Source organism: Piliocolobus tephrosceles, chromosome 16 (assembly GCF_002776525.5).
Source record: "Piliocolobus tephrosceles isolate RC106 chromosome 16, ASM277652v3, whole genome shotgun sequence".
Lineage (NCBI taxonomy): Eukaryota > Metazoa > Chordata > Mammalia > Primates > Cercopithecidae > Piliocolobus > Piliocolobus tephrosceles.
The window spans coordinates 75,102,076-75,109,160 of record NC_045449.1 but is presented as its reverse complement, the minus strand read 5'-3'; positions in this window follow the sequence as shown (position 1 = coordinate 75,109,160).

Below are 7,085 nucleotides of genomic sequence, written 5' to 3'. Positions count from 1 at the left end.
CAGCCTGGCTCCGGCCCCTCACCCTGCTGCAGGGCCCGAGGACGTCTCCCCAGGGGTCCCCACCTCGGCCTCCTTGGGGGGACTATGCTGAGCCCAGCTGCCTCTGTGAGATGAAGATAAGAAGGCGAAGACACGAAGGGCCTGCCTGGGGGCGGTCTGGCTTTCTCGCAGAGGGGCTGCACCTGGCTCCCTCCTCCCTCTCGCCGGCAGCCTGCGGGGTGGTGAGGATGAAGGGGCCGTGGGGCCGGGGTGCAGGGATTAGGAGGAGGAGGTGACTTCCATCTCTTCCTCCTTATAGTGTTTTTCACCTCTTAAGTCAACGTTGGTTTCTCGGACTCAGAGTTCTCTCCTGACGGTGGCGGGGTCCGCAGATCACCGGTGCAGACAGGGCCAGTGTGGGGACCCACGCAGCCTGTGCCCTCTGCAGGAGGGAGGTCGGAGGCCTCAGCAGCCACCCTGGCCACCTCCCGAAACAGTGACTGTCCTTCGTTTTCAGCTGACAAGCTCTGATCTTATAACAAGGTGTGAAAGTGTTCAGAAAACTTTCAGCAGATGTTCGAGGAAAAACAGCTCAACTTCCCATGCCCCCCACCTCTGCTAGGAGCGACCCCATCTCCCTCAAACAGAATTCTGGGAACCTGGGACCATAGGATCTTCCTGTCCCTCCCCTGCCAGCTCTGCACGACTTTGTCACGTACTAGAGTGCTGGCTGAGGTGATGCTGCTGCTACCAAACAGGTGGGAGGCCAGCCCCAGCCCCAGCCCCACCGGGGCTGCAGTTCCCGGTGAAGAAGCATCTGCCTGGTTTGCAGGTGTCCAGGACACACCAGTCGCCTGACTCCCAGTCAGGCGAATGCACACATCAAGTCCTTGCAAGCCAGGGCTGTGCTGGCATCTCCAAGAAGAGGAAGGGTCCTGGCCCTGACCACAGGGCTCCCTTGATGGGAGGGGTCACAAACTTGGCTTCCTGGGGGGCATCGTGGGGTGCACTGCCTGCCAGGAGACCCCATTCCTGGTCATGGGGTTGTGTCCCACACAGTGGCAGGAGCCATGCATGATTCTTGGCAGAAGAAGGTCCGCACAGCGACGTGGTCTCTGCGGCTTGGTAGGGAAGCCCCCACATCAGCCGCGAGGGAACTTCCCAAAGCTCAGCAGGTGCCTCTTGCAGCCATCCCCCAAGTCTTCTCTTGGCCGCTGTCCCGAGCCTTGACCCATAGCCGACACTTCTAGAAAAGTCTTTACCGAGAAACAGACCGGCTGCATGGGTGGTGGGGAGTGCAGTCGCCCAGGGCCTGGAATTGGAGGGGCCTGTGGCCAAGGCTGTCCTGAAATTCTTAATCATTTTACCTCTGACCTTGTGGGGTTTTTTGTTGTTGTTGTTGTTGCTGTTGTTTGAGGCAGAGTCTCGCTCTGTCACCCAGGCTGGAGTGCAGTGGCCGGATCTCGGCTCACTGCAAGTTCCGCCTCCCGGATTCACGCCATTCTCCTGCCACAGCCTCCCAAGTAGCTGGGACTACAGGAGTGCACCACCACACCCAGCGAATTTTTGTATTTTTAGTAGAGACAGGGTTTCACCATGTTGGCCAGGCTGGTCTCAAACTCCTGACCTTGTGATCCACCCGCCTCGGCCTCTCAAAGTGCTGGGATTACAGGTGTGAGCCACTGCGCCCGGCCAATAATTTAAAATTTAACATTTTTCTTTATTTTAGAAGGACATTAAATAGCAAATAAACACCCTGGCAAATCGTGTGACTGTGAAGGAGAAGGAAACGCCTCCCCTGCTGGCACCTCCACGGAGCCTTTTCCTGCCTTGTTTTGCTCCTGTTGCCCAGGCTGGAGAGCAAAGGTACGATCTGGGCTCCAGCGATTCTCCTGCCTCAGCCTCCCAAGTAGCTGGGATTACAGGCATGCGCCACCACGCCTGGCTAATTTTTTTTTTTTTTTTTGTATTTTTAGTAGAGATGGGGTTTCTCCGTGTTGTTTGGACTGGTCTTGAACTCCTGACCTCAGGGGATCCACGTGCCTCGGTCTCCCAAAGTGCTGGGATTACAGGTGTGAGCCGCCACGCCCGGCCCTTTTCCTGCCTTCTAAACAAGTGGCCAGGAATTCTCCTCCTGCACTGGCTCCCCAGATTGTGTGCCTGTGTGCCACAGGCCCTGCAGATGGCACAGGGGACTGGTTCTTCCTTGTGGAAAGCCAGGCCCGGACACCTCTTGGGCATCGTCTGTTGGGATGACCCTCCCACACCCAGCCTGGAACCCTAGTCAGCTCAGCCTCCGTCCGCTGAGAAATCAGGGTGACCTTGTGGCTCAGCCCTCAGGGGGCACTCACCACACAAGAGGTCCCTTTCAAGACCCCCTGTTCGGGGCTGGAGCCCCCAGGAATGGTTGGGGCAGCTTCCTGGGGCCCGGGAAGCTGAGGGCGTCTCATCTCTCCACAAGCGTCTGCTGCTGCTCCTGGCTGCCACCCATCCCTGTGAGATGCTGAGAGCTGGATACTTGTCTGTGCGGGGGCATGGGAAAGGGAGAAAGCCTGGCAGAGGGCTGGGAGCTAAGAAGCAAAGGGCGTGGAAGGGCCACCGTGCACTTTTGAAGACTCTACTTGCCATTGGCCACCCTGTTTGGACGAACGGAGGCAGGATGGTGCACTTCCGGGTTCTTCTTCACCACCAACTCTTCCCGTGTGTGCGAGAATGCAGCTGACGCCCGGGAAGGTGCAGATTAATCAGGCATGCACCAGGTGATGTCAATCCGAGGAGACCAAGATTTACCTGGTGGCACCTGCGGAGCGCCCCCGGTGCCCCGCCTATTGCCCTTCCACTCCTAGAAAAGTCGCTCCCAGCAGATGCTCCCGGGGTGGGCTTTCTCAGCCCCCACTCTTGTCGGGACTGTATTAGAAACTCCGCGCCCCCCCCAGCTCCGGTCCCTGAAGCTAGATGACCAAAGAATAAATTCGCAGTTTTGCTTTTAGCCTTGCCTACTCGCTGGTTCTTTTGTGCCCACTCTGGTGGTCTTAGAAAAACAAATCACACCCCACCTCTCCCTGCCCTCATCCCAGGATGGACAGGCCTGGCCGGTGGGCCGGAGCCGTGGGGCACAAGCATCCCTGGCCTGGCCTCGGAGGAAGGGGCCACAGTGAAAGTGGAGGGCGTCTGTACCCGCCTCCCCAGCCTTTGTCTCTGGGACCTCGGCCTGACACCAGGCCTGCCCGAGGCTGCTCACCGAGGTGGGTGCCCTGCCCACCGGCAGCTCAGATGCAGCGTGTGGCCTCCCTTCTCTCTGGGAGTGAGCGGGAGTTCCCTCTGCTCCACATCAGGAGGCTGGGAGAGAGCTGGGGGCCCCGGGATCTTCCTGACCCTGGTCATCAGCCCCAGCCCTGATGGGTCCTGCATGTGCCATGGGTTTGGAGCTCAGCACCCCACTGGAATTCTGTTAAATCTCCGATTTTATCTGAAAACTTCACCCACATGTTGCATCGCTCTGTGAGGCGTCCGTGTGTGCCCAGGCAGCAGTAACAACGCTACTAACGCTGGTGGCCATCACAGGAAGCCAGTCCCGAACATGCCTGCTGCCCCCCCAGGGCCTGTTTCACCCTCGTGACACCAGGCGTGGCAGAGACCGGGACGAGGAGCAGAGGCCTGGACCTCTCAGGGTCTCAGCAGGGGGAGGCCGGCCTGTCACGAGTGTTTGATGACCATGGACAGGAGGTGGTGGAGGGAAGCGTGGCTGCTTCCAGGGGAAGGGCGGGCAGGAGTTCTGCACTGATTAAGCGCCTACTGTGTGCCAGGTCCTTTGTGGTCTTCATTTAATTTATTGCCACAGCCACGGGAAGGACAGATGAGGAAACGAGGCTCCAGTGAAGACACTTGTCCAGTCCCCTGGCTGTGGAAGGTGGGGAAGGGACGTCAACCTGGGCTCAGGAGAGATGAGGAAGCTGAGGCCTAGAGCCTTGTCAGGTCTGGAACTGCTGTCCTCCCGCTGGGGCAGCACCACCTGCCTTCTTTTACGGCAGAGATCCTACAGAACCTGGGTCCTCACCTGTCAAAGGCAGACGCCATTCCTGACCACGTGATGGCCTAGATGAGACCAGCGTCTGGGTGTCTGAGTGGGAACTGGGAGGGCCCGGCCAGGCCCGGCACATGGTGACTCTGCCTGCCTTGTGCGGACGAGAGCTGGCCTCTCCTAGACCTCGCTGTCCGCTGACGGCCAGTGCCCCTGCAGCCTTCTCTTCCTGCCCCCATGAAGGTGGCACTCTCCTGGGGGCTGCTTCAGCCCTCTGCCCGGGGAGCAAGCGGAGGGCCCTGGGTCCCACCTGTGTCCCTGTCTCTATCCCTCCTCGGCTGTCACCAGCTTTAATTACCCCGGCTCCATCCGCCCCGGCCGCTGCGCAGCTGGAAAGCCTCTTGGGCGGGCGGGCGCAGGGCCCCTCGCCTGGGCACGCCACATTCCTGCATTCCTCCCCGGGGCCCACCGACCTGCCCTGCCGGCTGCGGGCAGCCTCGGGGTGCAGGGAGCCGGGTGTGTGGGGGGGACGCAGCTGCTGGATGGGGAGCCTGGAGACAGCCCAGCTGTGCCCTGGGACTCCCAGCCCACATCCCCCTGCCACGCTGCATCACGACCCTGTCCCGCAGCCTGGCAAGAAGTCAGTGATTCATCACTCGGGCCCTGGGGGCTCGGGTGCTTCTAACAGCAGGGAATTAAGGCAAGAGAACCTTCCACAGTTGGGAGCAGCAAAGCGGCCCAGGAAACCCCCACAGGATGGGACCATCTGAGGTTCCAGCCACGCCAACCCCCCGGAGCAGGGCCCCCAGCCTAGTGGTATCTGGACAAGCCCTGTCTGGGGGTGCACCTTCTCGGGGAGACCCCCTGCTCTTTGAGCTACTGTCCTGGGGAGCCTCCCCCTTCCTGGGGCTGGGTGGACCAGCTATGGAACGGCAGCTTCCCCTTGAGGGGCTGGGGAGGAAGTAGGGGGCGCTGCCCACCGGCCCTTCCCTACCCGCAGGCTTCCCAGATGATCTGCCTTCAGCTCCAAACAGGAGGGGCGGCCACCTGGGAGTTTCTCTGGGGCCCGAGTGGTCACTCCCCGAGCTGCCTGTGTCCCTGTGTCTGGACAGGCACCTCTCCACCTCTGTGTTCGGGCAGCTGTCCCCTTGTGTCTGGAATTTTTAGAAAAGGGGAAAAAATGTAGACGAAAGCGGGCTTTTTATCTTGTTGAACGCTCCCACACCCTCACGAGTTACACCACGGTCGGTCGTGGAAGATTCAAAGGAAGGTTCCTCCTGGCGGCCGTGATTATCATCTGCAGTTCCTGACCGGGGACATTGCAAAGGTCACATTGTCTGTCCAGCCCCGCCCCACCCTGACGTTGCTCCCGGAGTGGGGACAGGGTCTGAACCACCCCAGCTCTCAGGGGCCCCGCCCACCACTGCCCGGAAACTGGCCAAGGGCTCCACACACCAAGACCAGATGAGGGGAGGTGGTGGGTGGGGACCAGCCCTGCCCCTCTTGGAGACCCCCAGGGCATTGCGCCAGGCCAGCCTGGAGTCGGGTGTGGAGTGGTTAGTGTCAGCATTACGTCCTCTTTTCCCTAATGTGGCTGAAAATGTCCCCGGGGCCAGTCCCTCAGGGCACAGTGCTGAACTCGATGCAACAGAAAGAGTTGGGGTGTTTGGCCGGGCGCGGTGGCTCACGCCGCTAATCCCTGCACTTTGGGAGGCTGAGGCTGGCGGATCACCGGAGGTCAGGAGTTGGAGACCAGCCTGGTCGACATGGTGAAACCCCATCTCCACTAAAACTACAAAAATTAGCCAGGCGTGGTGGCGGGCGCCTGTAATCCCAGCTGCTCAGGAGGCTGAAGCAGGAGAATCGCTTGAACCCAGGAAGCAGAGGTTGCAGTGAGCCGAGGTCTCGCCATTGCATTCCAGCAACAAAGCGAGACTGTCTCAAAAAAAAAAAGAGAAAGAGCTGGGGTGTCCCATTCTCAGGGCAGGGGTCAGAGCTGCATCCCTGGGGTGCCCTGAGCTTGGGGGTCATGATAACCTTCACCCTACATGCAGCCCAGGTCCACACCTAGAAGTCTTGTGGCCTTGAGCACACTGCGTTGCCTCTCTGAGCCTCAGTTTCCCCATCTATAAAATGGAGAGGGTAACACTGAGAGATTGCTATTGGCTGGCTTTGTTCATTGGGCCCTAACCAAACAGCGGCTTAAATACCAGAGGCTTGCTCAATGCGTGGTGGGCAGGCAGCTGGGCTAGGGCGGCACCCCCCATCTCCACGGTGCCCCCACCTCCCTATGGTGCCCCCCAGCTCCTCCACGGCCTCCATCCCTGGGGTCCAGGTCTCATTTGTTCCTCAGCAAATGCTACAGAACTTTTGTAGGCCCACCAGCAGGAGTGGGGCTGCCAGGCAGTGAGCTAGGGGGTGCTGGGAGGGCCCAAGGGGAGGCAGGGTGCATCCTGCTGGGTCCCTGTGAGGACCCGGGTTGAGGGTGGGTTTGAGCAGAGGCTGACATGGTCTCACTTTCTGGTTGCTGGGTGGGAACAGAGCAGGGCTGAAGTGAGGAGAACATGGTGATTCCGGAGAGAGGTGAGATAACCTGGATCTCGGTGGAGACACAGACACTGGGGAGGGTGGTCCAAGCTGTGGATATCTGAACATGGACTCAACAGAATTTCCTGACAGATTGGCTGAGGGGTGTGACTGAAAGGGAGATGTCAAGGATGGTTCCATAGCAGCAGCAGGAGCTCCAGTCATTGCATCTGCATTCCAGGCAGCAGGAAGGAAAAAGGAGGGAAGGTAAAAGACTGTGGAAAAGCTCTCAGCTGGGGCCGGGCACGGTGGCTCACGCCTGTAATTCCTACACTTCGGGAAGCTGAGGCCGGGCAATCACTCGAGCCCAGGAGTCTGAGACCAGCCTGGCCAACATGGCGAAACCCCGTCTCTACAACAAATACAAAAATTAGCCGTGTGCACTTGTGGTCCCAGGTATGATTGCACCACTGTACCCCAGCCTGGGTGACAGAGTGAGGCCCTGATGCAAAAAAAGGAAAAGAAAGGAAAGGAAAAGGAAAGAAAGGGAAGGAGAAAG